At 55.8% G+C, this 25,002-nt stretch overlaps 1 protein-coding gene across 3 annotated transcripts in view; it reads right to left on the bottom strand.

Moving 5' to 3' along the window:
* The window catches only part of St3gal1 (ST3 beta-galactoside alpha-2,3-sialyltransferase 1), a 73,946-nt gene extending 48,962 nt beyond the window's left edge, over positions 1 to 24,984 (bottom strand). For 2 of the 3 annotated variants that reach the window (XR_007347254.1, XM_015486506.2), the window contains exon 1: positions 24,658 to 24,984. The gene's annotated coding sequence lies outside the window, so the exon portion shown is untranslated. The remainder of the gene's footprint in view (positions 1 to 24,657) is intronic. The other variant, XM_048802165.1, reaches the window with a different exon arrangement.
* Between the last annotated feature and the right edge of the window lie 18 nt (positions 24,985 to 25,002).

Below are 25,002 nucleotides of genomic sequence, written 5' to 3' on the forward strand. Positions count from 1 at the left end.
CCGCCCTGGCCCCTGGAGGCTCCTGTTGAGGGGCCCGTCTGGAAGGTTGGTGAGTATAGGGAGCTAATTCCACTCTAGTGGACCATTTCCCAGCCCCAAAGACTTCCTTCTTCCTCTCCGGCAGCCGGAAGCCCCGAGGCTCACCGGAGTGCCCGCAGGAAGGCGTCTACCTGGAGACCGTTGGGCAGCATGGTGACGTGTCTTCCCCACACAGCCTCTCGGACGGGGGCCGATGGCTTGCCAAGTGGACTGAGGTGTGCTGCCTTCGGTTCCTCCCCTCCCGCCCCTGGCCAGGCCATTGATTCAGAAAGGGCAGTGGACTACCGGGCACTGTGTGTTGGCTTCACTTAATGGGGGGCGTGGAGACTCCTGTACCAATGGCGGGCACTCTGACCCACACACGGAAGGCCCAGGGAGGGGACCCTCCCACAACCAAAGGACCCTGAGTCCACAGACACGGGACCCTCTCCGTTCCAGTTCTCCAAAACTGGAGGCAGAGCGGGGAGGAGGTGTGGAAGGCCGGCTGGTGCCTGAGACAGGATCCCTGCGGCCTGCCCAGCCATGTTTATGAAGCCAGCGGCTGGGCCAGTTCTGTCGAGGAGGCAGGTGGACCAACTGTGCTGCCTCTGGGCGCCACACTCAGTGCGGAAGATGCAGAGATGCTCCTGACCCAGTGTTTCCTCTCTAAGTCCCAAAAAGAGGAAGCACAGCCCCCAGTCCCCAAGGGGCCCCGCACAGGGCCACCCACGCAGGACAGTATGTGTGCCCTGTGAGCAAGGGCGCTGTGATGCCAGGGGACTGGGCAGATGCAGGAACAGCCCTCATTGAGGGGGAGGATTCCCAGAAGAGGGGATATGTGATCTGACAGGCAGGTGACAAGATGACGCAGCAGGATCAGGGCCCTGCAGATGGCGGATGGCATAGCAAGCCACACAGGCCCTTCACTGGGAGGGGAAGCTGCTTGGGGCAGGAGGACATATTGATTTCTATTCCCACAGCCACACCTGTGCCTACTGGTCCTGTTCGTAACACGGGCTGTTAGAGACACTGTGACCAGAGCTGGCCAGGAGGGGGGCCCTGGCTCTCGTTCTTCCACATCACTGGGTCCCACTACAGCGAGGCCCATGTCAACCATAACAATATCTAAGTCTGTCATTTATTCAGCACTTGCTGTGTGTCACCCTGTCATTTAACCTTCGGGGAGCCCAGCAGGTGGGCATTCTCTTCTCCTTTCTAACAGATGGGGAAACTGAGTCTGAGAAGTGAAATACATGCCCAAGCCCCAGCACTGGAGAGGAGCAGAGGAGAGGGGCACCCCAGGCTTCTCAAACCCCAGACTTGCTCTGGAACCCTCGACAGGTCATATACCCATCTCCCCTGGGGTGTGGGGTGGGCCCCAATTCATAAGAAAGCAAGGTGTCCACCGGGTACAGTGGCGCACTCCTATAATCCCACAGGCTTGGGAGGCTGAGGCAGGAGGATCGTGACTTCAAAGCCAGCCTCAGCAATGGTGAGGCACTAAGCAATTTGGTGAGACCCTGACTCTAATAAAATACAAAATTGGGCTGGGGATGTGGCTCAGTGGTCCAGTGCCCCTGAGTTTAATCCCTGGTACTGGGAGTGAGCGAGAGAGAGAGAGGTGGGGGGGGAGGGAGGCCGTAGGTGAAGGTCCTGAGCTGGCAAGCAGCAGAGTCAGGAAGGTGCTGGGACTTAGGAATCTGAGGCCCATCACCCCACCAGCCCAGCAGCCCTCCAGGGTTGGACCCTGGGCACCTGGGAAGGCACTCACTGCTGCTGGCTGCTACGGCTCCAGTGTGGGCCTTTCTAGAGCAGGGTACTGAGGAGCTCATGTGTGCCTCAGCCTCCAGCCACTATCCCAAGAGCCCCGAAGCACTGACCGTCTGCTGGACCCTGGAGTCTTCTACACATGAGCCAACAGGAGCAGGGAAGGTGGGCGTGAGGGCGCCCGAGACCCCAGGGCTGTGGGAGTTATCCCTGGTGCAGGGCAGAGGGAGCGGAGGAGGCAGGGAGCAGCCCGCAGGCTGGACCATAGCCATGACCACAGAACCCACCCTTCTAACTTGCCACTGTATCCCCAGGCTAGGGAGGGGACAGAAGGGCATCCTGGTGAACGAGCCTGTCCCAACAGCCCAGGAGAAGGAGCAAGGGCGGGGGAGCTCAAGCCCCTGACGCCTGGTCTTCCCTGCCCAGGTACAAGTGCAGCCTTCCGCCTGGCACCTGAGGGTCAAAGCTGCCACCCCTGACTCTGCATGGATCAACTGTCCAAAAGTCCCCTCAGGCTGTCCTGGGTTTAGCCATTCTCCTAATCTTGGCCACGCAGAGAGGAGCGGAGGGCCTGCCATGCAGGAGGCCTGGGCTCTGGAGATACTCTGTTTCTTCCCAGTCCAGCTCTCCGGCTATTGGCTGTGCTCTGTGGGTTAACTGATGCACCCCCTCTGAGCCTCAGTCTCGTCATTTGTGAAGCAGGAGAGGGCAGCAGTCGCCCTGGGACGGCTGTGGAGCTGTACCTGCCCGTGTGCAGGGCTGGTGGAAGTGCAGGACCCCAGTCAGCTGGAGTTCAGCTGAGCCTCAGAACCCAGGGCAGATGTGGGTTAGCCTGGAGCACTGACACCGAGTGCCTTGGAGAATCCCAGAAGCCCTAAGAGCCAGGGTCTCCAAACCCACTCCATTAGCCCCAAGTCAGGAAGCCAGGAGTTAAATCCCCTACTCTGAGCACCAGTATCCCCCTGATGGCCCTTCTTCCAGGCCCCTGGGTCTGCTCAGCCCTGCAGGTCCAGATGCCCAGAGAGACAGCATTCACAGCTACCCTACAGCCTCCAACCTGGGTGGTGACAGCCAAAGGTGACAGCCAAAGCCCCCTTATCACAGCCCCACCCCTCAGCGGCACTACCCTTATCTGGAGCTTGCCTCCTTTGAAATTCACACCGTTGTATCATTTTTCCTCAAAGAGGCCTTCCAAATTGTAAAAGCTTCAGGCCCTAGAACCAGAACTTCACCTGCACATGACCTAATTAAGGTGTCTGTTTTTCCTTTTAAATCATGAAGATTTTGAGGACATGGCTCTTGTCCTCTGGTGCTCAGCAAAGTGACCACGAGGTGCTCACGGATGCTCTGATCGGGGTGAGAGAGGGAGTCAATGAAGGGGAAGGGAGGCAGCCCAGGGGGAAGCTCTCTCCTCCCGTTTGCTCAGGCCGCTGGGACCCTGCCTTAAGTCCCCTGCATGTAGCCTCCTCCACCCAGCCTCAGACATTCCAAGGGGCTCCCCCCGGTTCCCCTCTGTTGCTGCCACTATTTCTCTCTTTTTAAAGGTTATCTAAAAGGGAAATTCCACCAGCTCCTCCCTGCCACTCAGGTCAGCAGCAGGAAGCCCTCTTATCTCACTGGAGTGCCCGGGCTGCTGTCTCTGTGCCTGCTGATAACACTTTCTTTTTTTAAAGAGGAAATGCCTGAGTTCTGAGTGGCCCTGCCCAACTGTGTCTAGGAGAAAACAGGCCTGGCCACAGCCTGCCCACAGGGAAGAGCGTGCCCGGCTGACCTCTGAGCAACGTGTCCCTCTCACCAGCAGTGGGGTCTGGTTCCAGACACCTGACACAGCCCGCCTCACCCACACCTGGCTGTGTCCTCCGCCTGCCCCCTCCCTGCCACTCAGATGCCTGTGTTTCCTCGTCCCCATCCCCAGCCCTGGCGAGGAGCTCAGCTCCCTAGGACTCAGTCGGCTTTGAGCAACACTTATTGATGACGCATGAAGGGGCGGCCGCTGGCCCACGCACATGCTGCCTGCTTCTGCCGGTCCCAGTGGTACAGATGTGTTAAAGTCAAGGCTCTGCCAGGAAAACCCCAGGGCACAAGAGGAAATGCTCTCACTGGCTCACAGAGAGGAGGGTTCTGGGGCCACGCCCTAACTCTGAGGCAGGGCTCTGCAAACAGAGCTGCAGCCACGCACCCTCTGCCTGGAAATGCTCATGACACATGCAGAGCATCATGTGCGTTCACATGCCGGGTGTCTGCACGCAGCTCCGTGGAGGACTGAATCGGAGTGACGGAGACCACACACAGGGTTCTGGGAGTGAAGGACGCCGTGTCCCATGAACACGATTCAGATGGCCTTGCCACCATGAGAGCCAGAGAGACCTGTGGAAAAGCCCTTCTCCACCTTCTGCCCTGCTTTACTCCTGAAACTTGGTGTATTCCCGGGCCTGCAGATCACAGGCTCACTGTGGGCTGCCAGTGTGACTAGGTGTGCAAGCTGGCACAAGTCAGTCAGCTACCCAGGGCCTCGGGTTGCTCATCCGTTGGCATCAGTGGTAACAGCACATGACGTGGGGTCTGAGACAGGGCCTGATCCACAGCTTAATAAGTGTGGTTTCTGGGGGTGTGCAGTTGGGAATGGGAAGATAGCTCAGCCCCAAGACAGGTGTAAATTTCAAGAAAGTTCTCAGGGCAAACACACGGTTTTAACATATAGGTAAGTGAATTTACAAATGATGGAGATGACGTACATGGTTAGATATGGGAATGTGGGTAGGCGTGGGCCCTGAGCCTTCTCCCCTACACCCCGATTCTGTCTGCTCAGAGGGCCTAGAAGCAATGCCACCCCAGGAGGAACACTCTCCCAGCGGCTGGATCTTGGTTTCTAGACACCATTCTCCACTGGAAGGAACCGAGGCTTCTTGACCAAATGCTGAGTCCTCAGAAAACAAAGGCTGTTTTCAGATCTAGATCCACAGGGCACAGAGCAACAGAGCCTCTTCTCACCAGCGGAGCCTCTGCCTGCCTCTTGCTAATCCTCGGGCAACCTGAGGATGAGGAAGCCAGCACCTGTGCCCAGCTGGGGCCTTTGCCCAGACCTGGTGGCCACCTGGAGATCTCTCTGGTCCCTCTTGGGTCCTTCAATCAGATCTTCTGACCCGCCTCTGATTCTCGTTATGCACCAGGTGGAACCTCCTATTGTGCCCCAAGTCCTGTCCCATCCAGGATGCTGGGACGCCAGCCAGGTCTTCTGTGTAAACCTGGTCATGTGGCCCCTCGGTGGCGTGCTCCCTCACAGCAGGTTCAGGGGCGTGACGGGCAGCCCGTCTCTGCACTGGTCCTTCCTCAGGCTTCCAGGACTCAGAGCCGCCCTGTCCTCCGCTTGGATCCTTCCTCTCTCCGTTTCCTGATCTCTCCGCTCGCATCTTCACGCTCATGAGCGTGTGGCCTGGCTCACTCCTTCTCAGGAAGGCTTCCCGGGCGTCTGGCCTGCCTGTGACCACAGCAGGCTCCAGCTCCAAGCTCTGCTCTGTCCCCTACACAAAACAATAAGCCCCAAGGCCCACGTGCCTCGCTTGACGGGCAGAGACCCGGGCTCCCCAAAGGGGTTTTAAGTCATTCCACTGCCTTCTTGAAGAGACAGGGGTGGAGCAGTTGCCCGGCAGGGGCGGCCCCGTGTTCAAACTCCAGAGCCACGGGGGGCGGGGTGGGGGAGAGAAAGAGGAAGAACGATTCTCACCAATGATCACACAGAAAACAGCCACAGAGGCCCTCTCACCAACCTTGGTGGCCTCCACGGGTACAACTGTGCCGGAGCTGGGTTAGGGACGGGCAGAGGAAAGTGACAGGTCCCAGGGTGATGACCATCTTCTCAAGCCATGTTCTGTGAGGATGGAAATGTCCCTGGATCCTCTCTGACTCATGTGGTGGCCACCAGTCCCCATGTGGCTACTGAGCACTTGAAACGTGTGACAGAGAACTGGGTATTTCACTGCCTTTACTTTTAACTATTAAAACTGAAGCAGCCACAGATGTGGGGGCTTCATGGGGACAGCTCAGCTCTAGACGGGGTGGGCGCCCTTCCTCTGTCGAGGACCCGAGAGCACCTACGTCAGGCTTGTCCTGGGCCCTGCTGCTGGGCAGTGGAGACCCTGATGCCTGGACATGAGACGCGGTGGGCCGGCTGGATCTCCCTGCTGACAAATGGTCCCAAACCTCAGTGCCTTCAAACGGCCGGAGTTAGGACTGCTCCTGATGCTGCGGGTCGGCGGGCCTCTCTCTTGGTCTGGGCAGCTTGGCTGGAGCTCTGTTGCTTTATTTATGAAAACCGGCCACGTTTTAAAGCTTTCTCCAAGACACAGCAGACTGCCATGCCAGACCTCCTTGGGGGTGACAGAACATTATTAAAGCATGTTCCCACCCAGGTGTCCCTATCATCTTCTTGAGAACTCGCAAGGACGTCCTTGGAGGAACAGCCAGGCTGCTTATGACCTTAGCAGAGCTGCATCGCCCCCGAGGGACAACACAGAGGACATGCACCTCTTCCACGGGCAGCCCTCTTTACGGAGTGTCTGGCCGAGTTACAGAGGCTGAGAAGCAGGGGAACATCTCCCCTCCTCTGCAACATAGTCCACAGAAAAATCTGGAAAGTCGCCTCTCACCAGCACCGGGTGGAGACAGTCGCTTTACTCAGCTGGCTGAGTGACTGTCCACCTCAGGCCCACAGGTAGAGTCGAGCAGGCCCAAGGCAGCACAGACTTGCTGACCACAGCCTGGGAGATGCCGAGGGCCCCCCGCGGCCACTTGCAGGGGGAAGACCAGCTGAGCACAGAGGGAAGCGGGGACGCAGAAGTCAGCCCTGACGCTGGGTTCATCCCCGGCCTTTTTGAGACACGACTGTGTAAAGGCAACTGGCCACAGGCTTGTCCCCACCCCACCAACCACTGTCAGGTCACTCAGGCTCCAACAAGCACCCCTCTGTTCATGCTCACCGCAGGCACAGAGAGGGCCTCGGAAGTCCTGCCCAGGAGCCCAGGCGGGCGGAGGACACAGAAAGACGCACAGATGCTCAGGGCACTGGGCGCAGGGATGAAGGGCATTCTGGAGAACGAAGTGTTCTGGCCAGCTTTCCGCCACTCCGACCAGAAGACATGACAACATAGAGGAAGAAAAGTTGATGTGCTCATGGTTTCCGAGGTCTCAGTTCACACACGGCCAGCTCCGCTGCTCAGGGCCCAAGACGAGGCAGAACATCAAGAATGCAGTGGGGGGGGGGGGGCCAAAGCAGCTCAGACACGGCCACCAGGAGCCAGAGAGAGCTCTGCTCACCAAGGACAAATACAAACCCCGAAGGCCGCTCCCTCTGTCTACAGCCTACCTGCCTCCAGGACCATCCAGTTAGTCCGCATCAGTGGATCCGTGCTGATAGGTTGAGGCTCTCATAACACAGTCATGTCACCTCTAAACCTTCTTGCATTGTCTCTCACAGGAGCTTTGGGGGACACTCATGTCTAAACCACAACATTCTGTCCCTGGCTCCCAAAGCTCATGCCCACCTCACTTCGTTGCCAAGCGTCCCCATGGCCTTAGCAATGCCAGCATTGCACAAATTCTAAGTTCAAAATCACTTCTGAGAGTCGAGTAAATTCTTAGCTCTTTTCTCCTGTAAANGGGGGGGGGGGGGCAAAGCAGCTCAGAACACGGCCACCAGGAAACAGTCCTGGCACCTAGGACAAAACATAAACCCCAGAGAGACGGCCCCCGGGGACCCACCTCCCCCAGCTACACCCTGCCCACCTCTGTCACCTCCCGGTTAATCCCCACCACGGATCAGTCCACTGACTGGGTCAAGGCTCTCATAACCCAATCGTTTCACCTCTCAACTTCCTTGCATCGTCTCACACATGAGCTGCTGGGGTCCCCTCGTGTCCACGCCATAACACTAAGGAATGACGAGCTCCGTCCCAATGGAAGAAGAACGTGAAGAGCCCATTGCCTTTATAGCTGCTGCTGGAGTGAGGCACAGGTGACGTGCCATTGGACAAAAAGCAAAAGATTTAAGGGACGTTTCTCCAACGAGCAGGTGAAGGTACGAGGTCAGGCCAAGGCCAGAGAGCAAGGGCTCGAGAAGACCAGCTGGCAACAGAAGCAACGCCGTGCCCATCCTCGGGGTCCCCTCCTCATGTCCCAGGGTCACCACCCCCATCATTCCCACGTTACACGGGTAGCTGAGGCTTGGAGAGCTTTTGAGAGTAAACTCGTCCAGGATCACAGAGGCAGGGACAGCCAACAACGGCGACGGAGACCATCGCCGTTCTGTCTGCACCGGAAGTTTCCAGCGTAACACAGCTGCAGTGGCCTCTGCCTCCCCTCCCGACTTGAGATGGAGTCCATTTCTCCACCCCACGAATCTGAGCTTGCTGCGGCCAGTGGCACAATAGCAAAATGTGACACAAACAAAGGCTTTTACAAGTGTTCATGCATCAAGTTCCCTCTTCTGGCTGAGGATCATGCTCCACCACATTGGGCAGGCCCTAGCCAGCCCCTCAGAGGATGAGGAACAGCGTGGAGACAGGCCACCAGCTGGCTGAGCCCCCACATCTGTTTGTGAGGCCATCAGAAGCAACAGAGCCCAGCCAAGACGCACAGACCACAAGAAATGCCCACCGACCTCAGAACCACAGCAATCACAACTGTTCGCTGTGGTAAACCCTGAGGCCTGGGGCTGCTGGGCTGCAGAGAAAGTCAGCTCACGTGACCACCAGTGATGTCCATGTCGAGGGCCATGGCCACAGAGCATGTTAGGAAGGAGGGTCTGTGCTGGCGACTGGCAAGAGGAGGACTGGGGGCAAGGGCAGGAACAGGAGACTGCAGAGCTCTTTCAGGGGTGGGACCAACAGGCTTAGTGACCGACTGAGCCCAGATCTGTCTAAAGGCATCCTCTGGCTCTGGGCCAGGCGTGCTGTTGACTGTACACAGACCTGCTTGGAGCTTACTGGTAGGAGCAGGAGGTTTACATGGAAGAACTCAGAAGTGGCCACAGTGAAGGCCGGGCAGGTGAGCGTCTGGAATGGAAGGCCACGGGACCTAGGCTTTCTCAGGCCCTCGCCGCTGGAAGGGGAATGTCAGTGAGGGAATCACAGGTGGCCTCTATGCCACCTGCTCCAGGCCAGCCCCTCTCTTAGCAGCAGCCGGAGGGATCCCACCAAGAGTCCCCAGGCCACAGGTCACCACATCCCAACCATTCCCAGGGAGCTTCCAGTTGGGAACAGCCCTGAACGCTCACTGCTGAACCGTCCCTGCAGCCGGCTGAGACACAGGAGCCACACGAGCAAGGAAATCACCAGGGCCCATTTTCTGGGAGGGACTTTATGTGACTTGCAGAGACCACAGAGGAGGAAACCAAGTACCACAAGGTGGTTCCTCCAGAGAGGCGGGCCCTGGGTCACCCCGCCTCAGAGCGGAGCAGTGGACGGGCCGAGGGCTTAGACTCCAGCCTGCACCGATGGCGGCCTCCTCCCATGGCGGCCCTTCACCTATCCCCTTCACTTGTCCCCACCCCACCCACAGCCACAGCTACCAACTCGGGACCTCAGCTGGCACTGCTGAGAAATGTCTCCCAGCTCCAGCTGGAGCACAGATTAAAACAAATTCCAGTCAAACAAATCACAGTTATGTTCTTATTTCTCCTGCTCTGGACCCATAAATCTTCCTTCCTTGACCCCATTAGTGCATCCGCCACTCACAGCCCCCTCGCGCCGTCCCTCGCTCCGTCAGATGTTCCTTCCTACTACACAATGTAATGCAGTAAATCTCATCAGAGATTTGTTCTTCCATTTTGCTCCTTCTCTGGGTAGGACTGGGGACTGGGACTCACACTGGACAGGACTCCAGTCTGCTTATTAAATCAAAGCGTTCCCCTCCAAGCAGAAAAAGATCGGCTGAGTAAATGTGAACACGGAATCTGGCTGAACACTAGGGCACATTGTGAATTATAGGAATCTTTTGCAGAGGCCTGTGGGCATGTCATATTCCAAAACAGGGTGGCCTGCTTTTGAGGTGTGCCCCTGGGGAGACCGGTCTGGTTAAACTGTGTGATTGACAGGAACAGCTTTCTCGTGGAGATTACTCCTTGGTAAAACACAAAGTCTTACCTACTCCAACTATTTTTCAGGGCTGGGTTGAAAAATAAATGAATGAAATCACTTTCATAATAATGAAGTAAAACTGGTGGTGGAAACAGAAGATAACATTTTTAAGTGCTTACTACCACTTTGTTAGAAACTCAGTCTTTTGAACCCTACTCAGAAACTCAGTTAATCCTCTCACAGTGGCCTTTGGAGTGGATACAATTATTTTAATTATTTTGGAGATGAAGCTTTGGAGACTTGAGATCAAGTGCTTGCTCACGGTCATATGGCCAGTAGTGAAGTGTAAACTAATTGCAAACCCAACCCAACTGTAAAACCAGAACTCACAGCTTACTGCAGGTGGCATCTGTCTCCAAGCCCTGGCCCAGGCTGTGCCAAGCTGTGTGCTCTGCCCCAATGGGGACCACAGTACACAGTTGGACTCTACCCTCAAGGAGCCCACCATGTGGGAGGGGGACACAGGCTCAGATGCAAGGAGCCACGCACGGTCCCTGTGGAGTACCGCACACGCACACACGGTGGTTTCCCAGTCAGAAGCCCTGACCAGCCCAGAGCATGATGCTGATGAAGAATGAGATCAACACAGAGGCTGTCTGGCCGGGTCAGTTTGCAGGGAAGCTGACGCAGGAGTGGGAGTAGCCAGGGCGGGCAGACGCTAAGCAAGGGGCAGGGCCGGCCAGGAGAGCCTGTGTGAGTTCCCTCCACCGTAGGGCTGCTGGCCAGGCAGAAACAAAACTGAAGCAGCCTGTCCCCTCGCGGATGCCACCTAGGATGCCACCCTACGTCCAGATGCTGGGCCAGGAAGTCACCTCTTCAACTGCCTTGTCTCGCTCAAAGCCTGCTTTCTCGTCTGTAAAGCAGAAATGGTTGTGATGACGGTCATGGAGAAGGCAGAGGGTGCTTCACCTTGCCTGCCACTCACAGGGGACAGACATGACAATGTCTCCACAGGTGGCTGGCCGCTGGGTCACTGGCAAGTCACCAACTCACACAGAACCGTGGTCTCCCTCTGTTGATGGGGAGGATAGAAGTCCCTGACCACCACGGTTCCCAGATCAAAGTCTGTGACAGGTCAGAGCTGGCCTCTGCAGGGAACATCTAAGGGACCCACAGGGAGCGTCCAGAAGGATCTGGGCAGCATGGTGGTAAGGGCCAGGAGCAAGAGACGGGGAGGAGCGCAGGGAGGTGCCTTATTCCTTCTGCAGCCCCCACCCCTTGAGCCCCAGCAGAAGCAGGCCTGCCCTATAGGCTGTCCCCCAGAACTGTGCAGCTGCTTCTGATCCCGAAGGAGGTGGAGTGAGAGGACCGTGGCCTTTTTTTTTTTTTTTTGAGAGAAAGAGAGAGAAAATTTTTTAATATTTATTTTTTAGTTTTTTTGGCAGACACATCTTTGTTTGTATGTGGTGCTGAGGATCGAACCCAGGCAGTACGCATGCCAGGCGAGCGCGCTACCGCTTGAGCCACATCTCCAGCCTGGACCGTGGCCTTTGAGGACCAGGACCACTCATGGATGAACTCCTGCTGGGTGCCAGGCACCTTTCCAAAATTTAATTTCATAACCAATAAGAGTGAGGTGCACTGCAGACATCTTTTTTCAGCATCTAAAATGCCCTTCCTGAGGTCAGCAGGCGGCTGGGGCAGCAAAGCCTGGATGCATGTGCCTGCGCCAAGCTACTCCCGCAGAACAGGACCATCTGAGCCAAGTTCATACACAGCTGAGGTCCCTCCATCCACCCTGGCTACTTGACAGGGAGGTGAAGGCAGAGGCAGGCAGAGGGGCCTCTGCCTACGAGAAAGATCAAAGAAAAGGGGCTTCCTGAAGTGGCTGCCCACTGCCCGGCTAGTGACCAGCTCAGTGTGGCCAGCAAGGAGATCTCCTGCTGCTCTGTCTCCTTCCCCAGGCCTGCAACTTGGCCTCAATTCAGGTTTGAGAAACTTCGGGTAACACCTAGATTCTCCCAAGTGCTGGCCCCACCCGATGGCTCGGGTATCAGTCTGGGAGGGACCGTCATTGGAAAGTGGGGGATCTCAGTGCAACTCAGAGGCCTGTGGGAAGCAGAATGCTTCCTGCAGACATGGAGCCGCCTGGGCTTTGCCACCTGCTGCAGTCAGTCTGGCTGGAGAGGTCTGTCTGGCCTCCTTTCAATCTCCCAGCTCTGGACTGGAGGGACGGCCCTCCCCTCCCTGTCGTCCTGCGCCCTGATGTCAACCATACTGCCCAGTTCTCTAGGTCACCAGGTTGGGGATCCCCAAGTTGCTTTCCATTTTGAGATTCAAAGCACCAAAATACCAATTCGTCCTCACACCCAGGAGAGATGAAGTCACCGAGTCTTACTCTGGAGCAAACGTCCCAGACTCCCAGTCGTGACTCACAGAAACTTTCACCTGGACTCCTGGAGGGACAGTCAGCCCTGGAGCCCATCCACTAACAGTGGCCACACTGGCTGTCCTAAGCCATGGGGTTCCAAGAACTCATTCTGCGTGAAAGAAAAGACTTGACTGCACCTCGTTAGAGCAAGAACACGGGTCAGGGGCCCCCTATTCTCAGGCTCTCGACCCGACTGCAGCTGTCAGCAGGTGTCCCCAATCTTCCTAGTCCCAGTCTGAAGTCTGCCTTTTCTCTGGGGCTTTCCCCACTCTGCCCATGATGTCAACTCCCCCTGAAAAGAAGGGTGACATTATCCCTGTGCAGAAGTCACTTGCCCCAAATCCCACTGCTAAGAAATGGTGGCCTGAGCAGGAGCCTGTCCTCTCCTTCGCCAGAAGTTCATGGCTCTTCAGGGTGAGCTGAAGAGGCCTGCAGGGGACTTGAGAGCCAGGCCCAGGACTGTCCTTCGTCAGCTGGGAGAGGGACAGTAAAGTATGGGCATTTGTTTTCTAGGCAAGTTCTGCCTCAGTGAAGGAGGCAGAATCATGTGCTCTGGAACATAATTTCACGGAGACGGGAAAGAGGGAAGGAAGGAAGGAAGCAAGGAAGGAAGGAACCAAGGAAGGAAGGAAGGAAGGAAGGAAGGAAGGAAGGAAGGAAGGAAGGAAGGAAAGGAGAAGAGAGGCGTGAAGTAGGAAAGAACTCTACTGACCGTGGAAACCTCGGGCCAAAGGACAGGGCTGACATCACAATCTGTCCCTGGTGGAGGTGACCCAGAATGCCACCACTAGCTGTCCTATTTATAACCCTCTGAGATACAGTTCAGTGTGTGGGGGGAGGTGCTTTGTTCTTTGGGCCTCTTATCTGTTTCCCAGGGACACAGATAAGGGTGGAGGGAGGAAGGGGGGGCGGGTGCCAATAGTGCAACCAGTGAGACCAGCTACACTGGGTCCCCGACCCTTCACGACCTGGGACCTAAGTGTGTCAGAGGGAACCAGGGAGGGGATGGGGGAGAGTGGTGACCCCCACCTGACCACCCCCACCTGGGGAGCTTTGGGCAATGGCCACTCTGGGGAGGTGGCCAACTGACAGGACACTAATGACACCATGGCCCTGTCGAGGAGGTGAACGAGATCAGGAGGCACGGTGCCTGGCAGACCCTGGCAGGCAGGAAAGAGAGGACAGACACCAAAGGGCACAGACCGCACAGCCCTGCTCAGAGGGGCCGGGGAAGCTGGAGCTGCTGGTGTTCACGGGTGGGGTCTTCCCGGGCATCAGGACCTGGAGGAGACCTGGCAGTGTGGGCAGGGCTGCTGCTCCAGCCCTGGGTGCAGGGAGGCCAGAGATGAGGCAGAGACCAGCTGGGCAGCCTGGTACAGATGCCAGCCCTGCGGAGGGTCCAGCAACGGCCCCAGTGTGGCCTGGGCTGGGCCATCTTCCCAGTGTAAGGAAGGGTCCTGAGGTCCCGCTCACGTGCCGCTGCCCTGCAGTCCTGTAAGTGCACACACCCAGATGACGTTCCTGCCTTAAATTCACATGGCCCTGGAGAGAGCTCACTGCAGGAAGAGCTTTCTACGCCAGGGGTCCAAGGGCCACCATGTGGCATGGGGCAGAGAGCACCCCATCACCAGGTGTGTGCAAGCAGGTACGGTGTAACCACGTGGAGTCTCATCCAGAAAAACTGCCCCAGGAGCCTGGGCAAGAGGGTTCTAAACCAGAATGGTGAGGGTGGATGACAGGGGGTTACTCACAGCATGTAATTAGCAAATGGTCCCAAACATTAACTCATTTGATGCTCATTTAGTACCTCTTGGGAGCTCCATACTATTATGATCCCTATTTTGTAAGTGACAAGGAACAGAGAGAGTAAGCAATTCACTCAAGGTCACACAGCTAGGAAGTGGCAGAGCCAGGACTTTTAATAAAAGAATCACTGACTCAGTAGATGGCAATTGAAGTCTTGGAGTAGAAGGTCAAACAAGGGCACCGCTAAGGCTCTTTGCAAGCATTCAGATCTTACTTGTTTCATGTTATCTAAATGTGCATCACCTATAACTTATCATTGAATCAACTCCCGCAAGTCCAACCCACCCCATCAACACAGGTTTGCTCCCTCAGCTCTGGGAAAGGAAGGAGGCTCCCGTCCTCCACGGCAGGCACAGGTCCCGACCGTGCAGGGTGTCCTGAGCGTGAACACGGCTCTGTGCCAGCCTGTGCTTCCTCCTGGCTGGGCATCTGGCTGTGGAGGGATGGCTTCCTGCAGAACCTGGGTTCCCGCTCCTGCCTGCTGGGCTCAGCCGTTCACCTCACAGTAGACCCAGCAGCTGGCGAGAGCCTGGAGCCAGCTCTTGGGCCACCAGGAAGGGTCGTTTTCCATCTCAAGTCCCCACCAGGAGCGGGGTGGGAGGACGCCGTCCGCCGGCCTGATCTCCCCCTCTTTTAATTTCCTTTTCTGCCAGAGACTGAGCTTGAGAATTTGAGATTAGGCCGCAGGAACACCCATTCACCCCCGAGAGACATTCTTGTCTGCGGCAGCGACACTGTTCCGCAAGCAACGGTCTTGATCCCTGAGACCCTCCGCCAGGTGGTGGGATTAACAGCGCCTTCCGTTCCAGGAACAGGAACAACCACCACCCACCGTCCTCTCCATTGTGAAGATATTAAAAAGGAATTTTCTAAAGTTGCAGCAGTGACTTTTACAATTCAGCTTACAAAACACAGGGTGCGCCCAGGAGGCGCCGATCTAGAGAGCAGGGTGAGTTCACAGGCCTGATGGCAAACTCACTATGGCCTTGGTGCTCCATCCGGGTCTCCAGCCCCGGGACTCACCGTGCCCCTGCCTTCCTCAATCCCCAGAAACCAGGGCAACATCAAGAGCAGCACCTGTGATCAGCAATGTGGGGTCCACTGGAGATCTCACAATCTGGCGAGACCCTCACAGGCCAAGTGCACCCTCAGAGCCCCCCGACAGGCGAGCAGAAGCAGACCACTCAGGCCCCGGCTTTGGAGCGTGAGGCTGTGGTCTATGACTGGGGAGTGGGCAACTGCAGAACCACCAGGATCTCTTCCAAAAAGGCAGCCCACGATTGGGTCCGTGGCCACCAGAGGACACGGGTGGGCCTGGCGTGCTTCGGGGCTGGGCTGGTGCCTCCTAGAGAAGCTGTCCTGTCCGCCGTGATGGACACCCGTGGGAGGCCCTACGAATTCCACAGCGGGAGCTGGCGGCCTGGGCTCTGGACATTCATGGAGGGCCTTTCTGGTTCTGCCACTTTCTAGCTACGTGACCTGAATTTTGTGACTCACGCTCTCCAAGCCTCGGTTTCCACATCTGTAAATAGGATCAGGAAAAAGCCCCAACACAGGTCTTAGAGGGCTGTGGTAAGAGAAAGGGCACTAGGTCAGAGGGACGAGAAGCCCTGGCCAGGGGAGCCGGCCACCTGGCCTGCCCAGGGTGTGGAGCTGCTGCCAGCCCCGAGCAGATGGACAGGAGCCCAACAACCCATCCAGCCCCCTTGGCAGGTGAACTCCTGGGCCTCTGATGGCTTTCTGTGAAACTTTGCTCAGAGTTTGCCCAGAACAACCTCTTTGCTCCTCTGGCTCATGAACTTAACCTCCAACACTAGGCCTTCCCTGTGGGCAGGCGGGTTTCCCCTCCTCCCCCTCCCCTCCTCCCGAGCCTCCCCAGGCCTCTGTTCTTTGGCTCTGGTCCCACCCAGCTGCTGACCCTTCTCTTGTGAGAAACGATTGACTGACATATAGGATGCGTACCCAGCGGCAGGGCGAGCTGCCTAACCAAATGCCCGAGCTCCTCCCTGACCTCCCGGCCCACTCTGATGGCCTGCTCACCAGCAGGGCCCTGGGACTAGCCTCTCCGGCCTACCCTGCCATGCCTGGGCTCTCTGACTCGCTAAAGCTGAGCTGGTCCCTTGCCAAGCCTGCTGCTGGTTCCGGCTCATCCGGAACGTGGTGACATGGACTGTGAATGGCAGTGTGTGCGCTGTCCGGCTGCTGTGTCACTGTGATGACCAAGTTTGGATCCCAGGAGCTGGGCTTGGTTGTGTTTTTGTGCTACTGTTCTCAGGTCCCGCTAAGCAATGAGGGGAGCATGGGGTGAGTGACGGGGCAGACATGGGGTGCTGGGATCAAGCAGGGTGCTTCTGGGGCTGGAGGCCACACTTGCCCTTTCCTGGCCGCTGGCCTGGTACTGGGCAGGTCCTCCAGCAGAGCTTCCCCCTCACCTGCGCAGGAGGGAGGGGGGCGGAGGGCTGAGTGGCGTAACTTCAGGTGTGCCACGTGGCCACAGGCTGTCCAAAGTGTGCCTCATTCCCTCCCCCAGAGTGGCCCAATAGTGAGGCCTGTGTGACCTTGCTAAAACCCAAGCTCAAACAGATAGCATCCTCAGACATTTTGCTACTTTACGAAACAAAACAGATTCCATTTGGAGCCCAGGTCTTAATCTGGACAGTGGCGGGACCCTCGTTCCAGGCTAGTGCTCAGAAGAGCTGAGCAAGGGCCAGCGAGGGGCCGGCTCAGACGTGCAGAGCACTGTGCCGTCTGTTGCTTCCAACGTGTCTTAGCTCTCGCCCCGGGGACCTCTGTCCTGTGGCAGGCTACAGGGCACTGAAGGGAGGAGGGCAGCGGAGTCCTTCATGACTCGGCTGGACAGTTCAGGAGATTTATCTTGGGCCCTGCTCTAGTCTTCTAAGGATCTAAGCAAAGGGTTGTGTGTGTGTTTGGTTTCTTTTCTTTCCGTTGAAACCTTTCATTTCTGAAAAGGTAAAATGCCCAATCAGAGGGATTTTCCTCTTTCATTGGCAGTTTTCTCAGGCTTTGGGGGCCACAAAACAATATTCTGGAGTCATTCCATCTTCTCAGAGAAGTAGCTAGGTTTGCTGTGGTTGGGTTTTTCTCCAGAGCTCTCTGCTAAGTAAATATGCAGGAAGGGAATTTTTAGCCACTCTGGTCTATGAGTTCACTGTGGATTCAAAAGGATTCTATTTTGTTGTTTGTAAAGCAGCAAAATTTATTTGGATGCTATCTGTTTGGGTGTGGATTTTTTTTTTTTTAACTGTACCTAGTGACATTGCCAGAAAGTATTTGCAGAACAAAATGTGAACTTTCCAAAAGCCATTTGTAACTCTCTTTTCAATTCTGCCAAACAATTGGGAACTAATGCTCTTTTGTTCTCAGCTGTTCTGAATTTTAACTCTTATATTCTCTCAAAGGTTTACCTGGCTAGATATCTTTTATGTATTTTAGAGGAGAAAATATACCCACACAGAGATAATCAGAATCACTGTTCCAAACATTCCCGGACTAACTAGGAGAGAGAAACTTCTGCCAGACAAATAGTCCAATGATAGCATTTGAATGTGAAGAGACCAAGGGGCCAGGAGCACAGCCCGCCCCACACCACCCAGCTCAGGAATAAGAATGAGCGTTTGTCGAGTGCTCCTGAAGCCTCAGGATCCACGGGAAATTCCCTAATGAATACACTTGTCCAATTTTCATGACAACTGTACAATACTCCTCATGACCAAAGAGGACACCAAGGCACAGAGAAGGCAGGTGATCTGTTCACTGTGGGGATAAGCCACGCACTGACACCCCAGCAAACCCCAAACCTGAAAACCTGAAGCCATCTGCCTGGCTTCAAGATGGCAATGGTGACATCAGGGCCTGCTTCGGTTGGAGGGTGGTTTGAAGGATCCCACAAAGGTTCTGTGTCGGAAGTTTGGTCCCCAGTGGGGTGACGTTAAGAAGTGGTGGGACCTTCCAGAAGTGGGATCTAAGGGGCGTTCCTGAGACTGACCCCTCCCTACCGTCTGGCTCCAGAGCCTCCATGTGCTCTTTCCCTCTCACACAGGGGTCTAGTCATGAGGCCACCGGCCACAAGGTAAATCAGTCAGGGGTCCCTCACCAGAGCGTATGCCAGGCTCTTTGGACTTCCAGCCTCCCGAAATTTAAAGCTAAAAAAAAAAAAAAAAAATCTCTTTTCTTTACAAATTTCCCAGCCTCGGATATTTTGATACAACTAAACCATAAAAGGTCTTAATAATATCACACATTCGATGCGTTTAATTTACATTCAAACACGATGGGTTAAACCCCGGGTTTCCACCTTCAGTTCCTTGGGATTCTCACCTGACCCTGCCCTGGGCTGTTGCAGAATCCAATGAGATGACAGGAGTGTGCCTACTCTCTCCGCCACCCTCCAGGCCAGCTCCTGACAGGGCCCCACCCTGCCTCGAACCTCTCTCGCTCCTGTGCAGAGTGGCCTGACCACGTGAGCTGGCAGAATCTGTCTTCCTGCCTCCTCCTCTGCCAGCTTGACCGGGTGGTGGGCAGAGGTCTCTCTCCTGCTGAAACCCACACTCACAGGGTGTTTAAAACCCCTGACGGCCCTGGGCACAAGCCAACAGTACAAAGTAGATGCCACTGAAGTTATTCTTAGTAAGGCCTGGTCAGGCGCCTCACCCTGAGGGCTCCTGCCTGCTCCCCGTGGCAGAAGCATAGTGGGCACTTACCCTGCCGTCCCCTACTTAGGAAGCCAAGAGCCCAAGATAGTAAGTGAAGTGTCCAAGTCCCCAGCCAGGAGCAGGTGGGCTGGGCCAGGCCCAGGACCCAGGACCCAGGAGTATAGGGATTTCCCTGACCAGGAGCCCCCCTATTGTCCAGGGTACCCACAACAGACAGCCCACCTGGGAGCCTCAAATTGACTCCAATTACATCCCTGCTGAGCAGCCAAGCCACACAGGACAGCACCTCAGGTGCCCAGGGTTCCTGGTGCTGAGTACCCTCCCCTTCCTGACAGCTTTGGGGCAGCTTTTAGGCCCCTGCTCTGGCTAATTAGTAATACTCTGTGTTCTGCCACAGGGAAAAAGACATTTTAAAAGTTTCACACAACCCAGAGAAATGAGAAGGGCATGCAGCTGCGACCAGCCCTTCGGCCTTGCTCCTTCAAGGAAGGTCATTAACAAGCCACTTGACCTTAAAACTAGCCTCCTATTTCCAGAGTTTTTCTATGAGCTTTCTAGAACATTCTGACACCTGTCCATTCCTACATTCTGCACAGGCTCTGTGCTAATGCCAAGCCCCACACAACCACTTCCTCTGAACCCCAGGCTCAATTCAGCTGGAAGGCAGTAAGCTCTAGGGTCTCTGCATCGGAGCCCTACCAGCCATCCCCTCCTTTTATCCTCTAAGGCCCTGCAACCTGGGGTGGGACCCTGTGCCCTGGAGACCTGGCCCACCTCAGACTGCAGTAATACACCCTGTAAACCCGGCCCTTTTGCTACCCACTACCCATCTTGCCCTTAAACCTCATCCTCCCAAATTAGCTATTCAAATCGGAGACAAATGATAAAAATAAGTATTCAAAATACAGCATTAGGCTTCAGTTTTTAAAGTAAATACATCACTGTTTCCCACACCATCTTTCTAAGGCTAGGCTCTAGGATGCCCCACAGCGCGACGGTCTGTGACAGTGGTCCGCTCTACGCCATGAATATAGCCTGGTAACAAGTCCCTCCCACCTCAGCCAGCCAGAGACCAGTTTCCATGTCTGTGAATTGAGTAACTGACTCATGGGGCCAAAGCACCAGAGCCTTCCAACTCCCAGGCCCCTCACCTCTTCAGACGGCACAGAAAGGCCTGTTGGCAATTTGTTATCCGACTTTTAATTTTCTTGCACACGCAGGGCACAAAATCCTTGGTTATTATTTTTATACATTCAAGAAAATACCACAGACTGACTCCTCTTAAAAGAAACCCCAGGTTCTTGGGGCTTCAACTCCCCAAGGAATCCTTCTGTGGGCCCCTCAAGGCAGAGGGAACCTTGCAGCCCCCTCTCAGCACATGCATATTTGAATTCTTAATACAAACAAACCAGGCATGACTCTTCAGGTCTCCAGGCGCCTCCTCAAGTCACTGGGACCTCTGGGAAGGCAAGACGGCAAGTACTTCCACCCCAGTATTTTCAGCACCTTGCAAGGTTCCTGCAACAAAATAAGCTCCCAAGAAACACAGGCTGAGCTGAATCCAAAACCATCCAACTACCACCATCACCAAAGCCAAAATCAATACAGCCCCAGCCTTCCAGAACAGGTGGGTTTCCAACAAGAAACCAATGGGTGGCTCAAATGCATGGAAAAGTGTGGGTTTGGGAGCGAGGAGGCACAAAGGGTTAACCCGTTAGCTCTGTCACCAACAATCCTGGTGAAGTTCCCTCTGACCTCCTAGTTTTGCATTAAAGCAAAACAGTTGAACAAAATGATTTCTCAGGTCATTTGTAGTTCATAGGTAGGAATGAACTAGGCCTGGCAAGCTCTCCATGGTTCCTTTTATAATATGTATCCCTTGGAAGTCCCCATTGGTATCACTCAGTGCCATTAGGTGTGTGAAACTTCTGGGCCATCTTTCAAAATCTAGTGTTAAGAATTGCTAGAAAATGACTTTGCCAAGTAAGTGCGGACTCCCAAAGGTCCAGAGCCACCTGTGTGTGAGAGGAGGGATGCCCTTGGCACAGGGTAGTGGCTGGTCCAGTCTCCCCAGTCAGGGCTGCAATGCCAGGCCATTTTGAGGAAGAATTTGTAGCCAAAGTAAATGAGGTGACGCCTGTCTTCACAAAGAAAAGCTTTAATGGAGCAAAGGTGACTGTCAACAGAACTGCAGAGCCTCTCATCTTGCAGAATGAAACAGATCCAGAGCCCAGAATAGCTTGGGTGCCAGGCTGCAAAGCAACCGAGCACTAGCAGAGAGGCTCAAATGCAGACTCTCACGAGCCCACATCTGGCTCCTGTGACCAAAGCAGAGCCCGAGACGGCTCTCAGATTCCCAGGTTTGCACGCAGGGCCACTGAAGTTTCCCTTCGGGTCACTGTGCATAAACCTTAGTCTAGAATTCTTCATGCCCAGGCTGGCTCTCCCTGGGCCTGTGGAGGCTGTGCACACATGTGTCCAGGACTCACCACAAAACTCCACGGAAGTCCCCAATGCATGGTTTTATTTCCCAGGTTTCAGTTCCTCGATTTCAGTTCCTTGCAATCAACTAGAGCCCAAAACTATTCAATGGAAAATTCCAGAAGTAAATAATCCATACCTTTTTAACAACTTATATCACAGTATATGGTTATAAATGGTCTATGTTGTTACTAGTTCTTATTCATCCCTTCCTGTGCCTAATTTATGAAGTCTATCATGGCTATGTACATCTAGGAGTGCCTGTTCATGGATGGTTACAGGCATCCACTGGGGTCATGGAACATACTTGAGGATGAGGGACAACTATTTAAGGACAAATGGCCCGTAGATTTTGTCTTTCTTGGTTGCTCTGTGGTACCGGACAGGTTGAGATAAGAGTTAAAGTTTAGATCCTACAGGATCTATCCACAGATAATTCCTTTGAGTCAGCAACCTCTTATCAGGGATGACCCCAGCAAAGTTCAAGGTAAACTGACCAGGAGGTCAGAAAGCCAGTCATCCCAAGAGGCTCCTCCCTGGGGGTCTGCACATGGCTTGCCTCTCGAGTGGTGTCCTGGCTTGGGGGCTGCTTGGAGGGAAGACAGAGCCACCTGGTGTGAAGTCTATACCCTTCCCTGCCAGGCCCACACATGGACCTGCTCCCCATGCCTGGAGGTGGGGGGTCCAAGTGCTCCCAATATTGGTGATGGTCCCCGGACTTTAGGAGTGAGGTGAGGCAGGAGCCTGATACTGCATGCAGGATCACAGACCTATCCGCGGCCACAGACACGCTCAGAAGTCGGCCTCTGCCTGCTACCGCAGAGAGCTAAATCCACACTGAATGCCACCCTCTGCCATCACTTCCAACCACACTCCCCCTTCACCCCAAGAGCTCAGTAGGCTACTGTGGCCTCTAGCCTAGGAAGGTGAGGTGAAGCCCCTGCTCAGTCCAGTCCTGGCCTTGCTTGCTAATACCACGCCAACAGAGACATGCAGGACACCAAATGTCAGCACTTGTGCAATTTCAGAAAGGCAGGAGAAGGAGCCTTCTATCCAGTCTTTCCTTTCTTTATTCAGCCAAAACTGTGTGGTGCATCTCCTGCTGCCCAGACCTGAAGTCGGGGCACATGCATCACACATATGCATTGAACTTATGTGTACACAGTTCACACCTATCCACACACTCACATTTTATATGGAATACCTATTTTGCGGGACACAGTTTGGAGATAGTAGTAATGGACTCAAGTCACAGATATGGAAACTGAGACTACGGGAGGTGAAGTCTCATCCTCAAAGTCAGAGAGGCAGAGGCAGATGAGAGGAGTCCAGAAGAGAACCCACTGGCACCCAGACCTGGGCAGAGGCAGGAGGTTTAGCAGGGTGAACTCTGGTGTGTCATTTCAGTCCATTAGGGGATTTTGGAAAATCGCCCTGGTCCTGGGGCTTGGGGCAGGAAGGGGAGGTACAGGAAAGTGCAGAGAGTGACTCTGCCTAAGTAAGGCCTCCAGGCCCCTTCCGCACCGAGGAGCCAGGCGGCAGTTTCCACAGTAGCCAGCAGGGGGCAGTGCACCTTGCGTTTTCGAGCCCTGCGCGCTCTCCCGCAGCACCCGGGAAAGAAAACCAGGGGGCACCGCCCGCAGCTTCTAGGAACGTGCCAGGAGTGGAATGTGGCACGCAGTAGGGACTGAAGACATGTCCAGAAGCCGAAGGGCTAGAGCAAATATATGAATTTGAATTTAGTAGTAGAAATGGGGAGGAGAAGGAGAGAAGGTGTCGGGCCCCTGTCAGCTCCCCCTATCTTAGCGGCCTTGTCACTGAACAGTGTGTGCACCTACTGTGTGTCAGGTGCGGTGGCGGCGACTGGGCAATCTCGTTCCCTGCTCACGCCATTTTCCGGCTGGCGAGGCTCTCCCCATCGCTCCCCTTCCCCACCCCCACTCAGCCGCAGAGCGGGGGTGGGCGCTCGCTGTCTCCCTGGGGAACCATCTCCGCACAGATCTTTGGGCCTGGGGACCCGCGAGGGCGATAAGCCGAGAAAGGCGAGAGGTCCCCGGAATCACACGTGAAAACCCGGCGAATGTCTGATGCGGCGACGCGGCAAGCTTGTCCCTGCCCTCAGGGTCAGGGCTGTCTCCCTCTGCGGGACTCGCCTGGCCCACGAGACGCAGTGGCCGGCCCTGCCCCCACACACTCTTGCGTTTCTGGGCCCGCACGTGCCCCGCTCGCGGAGTGCCACCACGCCGGGTGCGTGGTGGGTGCCGGCTAGGACCCTCCCATTGGAGAGACGAGAGACTCCGCTCCAGCTTACAGAGCCCAGCTGGGAGACCTGGCCACCAGGCAAGGCGAAGGTTTATCTGTGCTAAACTGGGGCGCAGCCTCAATCCCCATCTCAAGTTCGGCGGCGCTTACTCCTGCAAGGTCACTCTCAAACACTCACGCTGAAAGTTGCGCCACCGTCCCGATTCCGAACTAGCTGTACCCCCAGCAACTCGCCAAGCCCCAGAGTCACCGTTCTCCATCCCAGTGCACTCCTACAAGGGGCGGACCCTGCTTGCGCAGGTCACACACGCTAGAGACGCAGACAAGTTGCTAACTTTTGTCACATTATTTCTTGGCAGCTGAGACGCCTAACGGGGCTGGGGAGGACTCAAGAGTTTCGAATTGCCACCAACACCACCACTGCCACTGTGATCCCTCCGCCCACCGGAATCCCCCACCTCCCACCACGCCGCGTCCAGCTGACCGGTCCCTGGCGCCAACTTCTCCCCCGATCCCGGGCAGCCTAGGCTGGAGTCGTCCCGGGAGCTGATATCCTCCACCTGAGTCTGCGCCTGCTCACAGCGGATTGGGAGACTGGATCCGGATACTGTCCCACCGCCTCTGGGCCGGATCACTAGCGGCCTCTGCGCGCCCCCGCGGTATCCCAGCCAGAGACCCCGGCTTCACTCTAGAGCACAGGGGACCCGCTGCCCCTACGGGTCTCCTGACCCCTGGCGCGGGTGGGGTAGATCCAACCGGTGCCGGGCGCAATGTCACTGGGGCCGCTACGGGACCGCTGCCCCAGACGGCCGTAGGCTTACTGCTGAGCTCCGGGCGGTTCCTCCAGTAAGCTCTGGAGACCCCAGAGCCCGAGCCTCCTCCCATACCTTCCTCTCCAAAAGACCCAGGTGGCAGCTGCGGCCCGGGAAGGGGTCTCCCTACCGGTATCTTTCTTCCAGTGCCTGGGGTCTTCATTCCCACCTCCACCGTCACACCCTGCTAGTCCCCTGCCTACCCCTTCTGTTCCTGGGTCCGGACTATCACCCCTGCACTAGGAGAACACACAGGAAACTGCCCGAACCCCAACTCGCGCGGACGCAGTCCCCCGCGCACCCCGGGCAGCATTCGGCTTCGCGCGCACACTCACCACGGCTGAAGACAGGCTAGAGTTTCCCGGCTTTGGGCATGGAGGGGTTCCGAAGAGTATGTAAGACGCGGGTGTCCCGAATACTCACCCCTGCCCAGCTCATAGAGCCTCTTCCTCCTTTCTCCCCTTCTTCTCCTCCTCTTCTTTCTCCTCCCTCCGGTCTAGGGCTCTTTGTCTTTGCAAAGTGTCGAAACTGTCTGGCATAGTGGGGCTCCTCCGGCGGAGGCTAGAGCCGGGGAAGCGGGAGGCGGGGTGAGGATGGGAGCGGTCTCGGGAACACCTTCCCCGGGGTGTAACGGGAGCGGGAGGCGGGGCGACCACCGAGGGGCCGCCTCCCGTGGCCGG

Source organism: Marmota marmota, unplaced genomic scaffold, assembly GCF_001458135.2.
Source record: "Marmota marmota marmota unplaced genomic scaffold, marMar, whole genome shotgun sequence".
Lineage (NCBI taxonomy): Eukaryota > Metazoa > Chordata > Mammalia > Rodentia > Sciuridae > Marmota > Marmota marmota.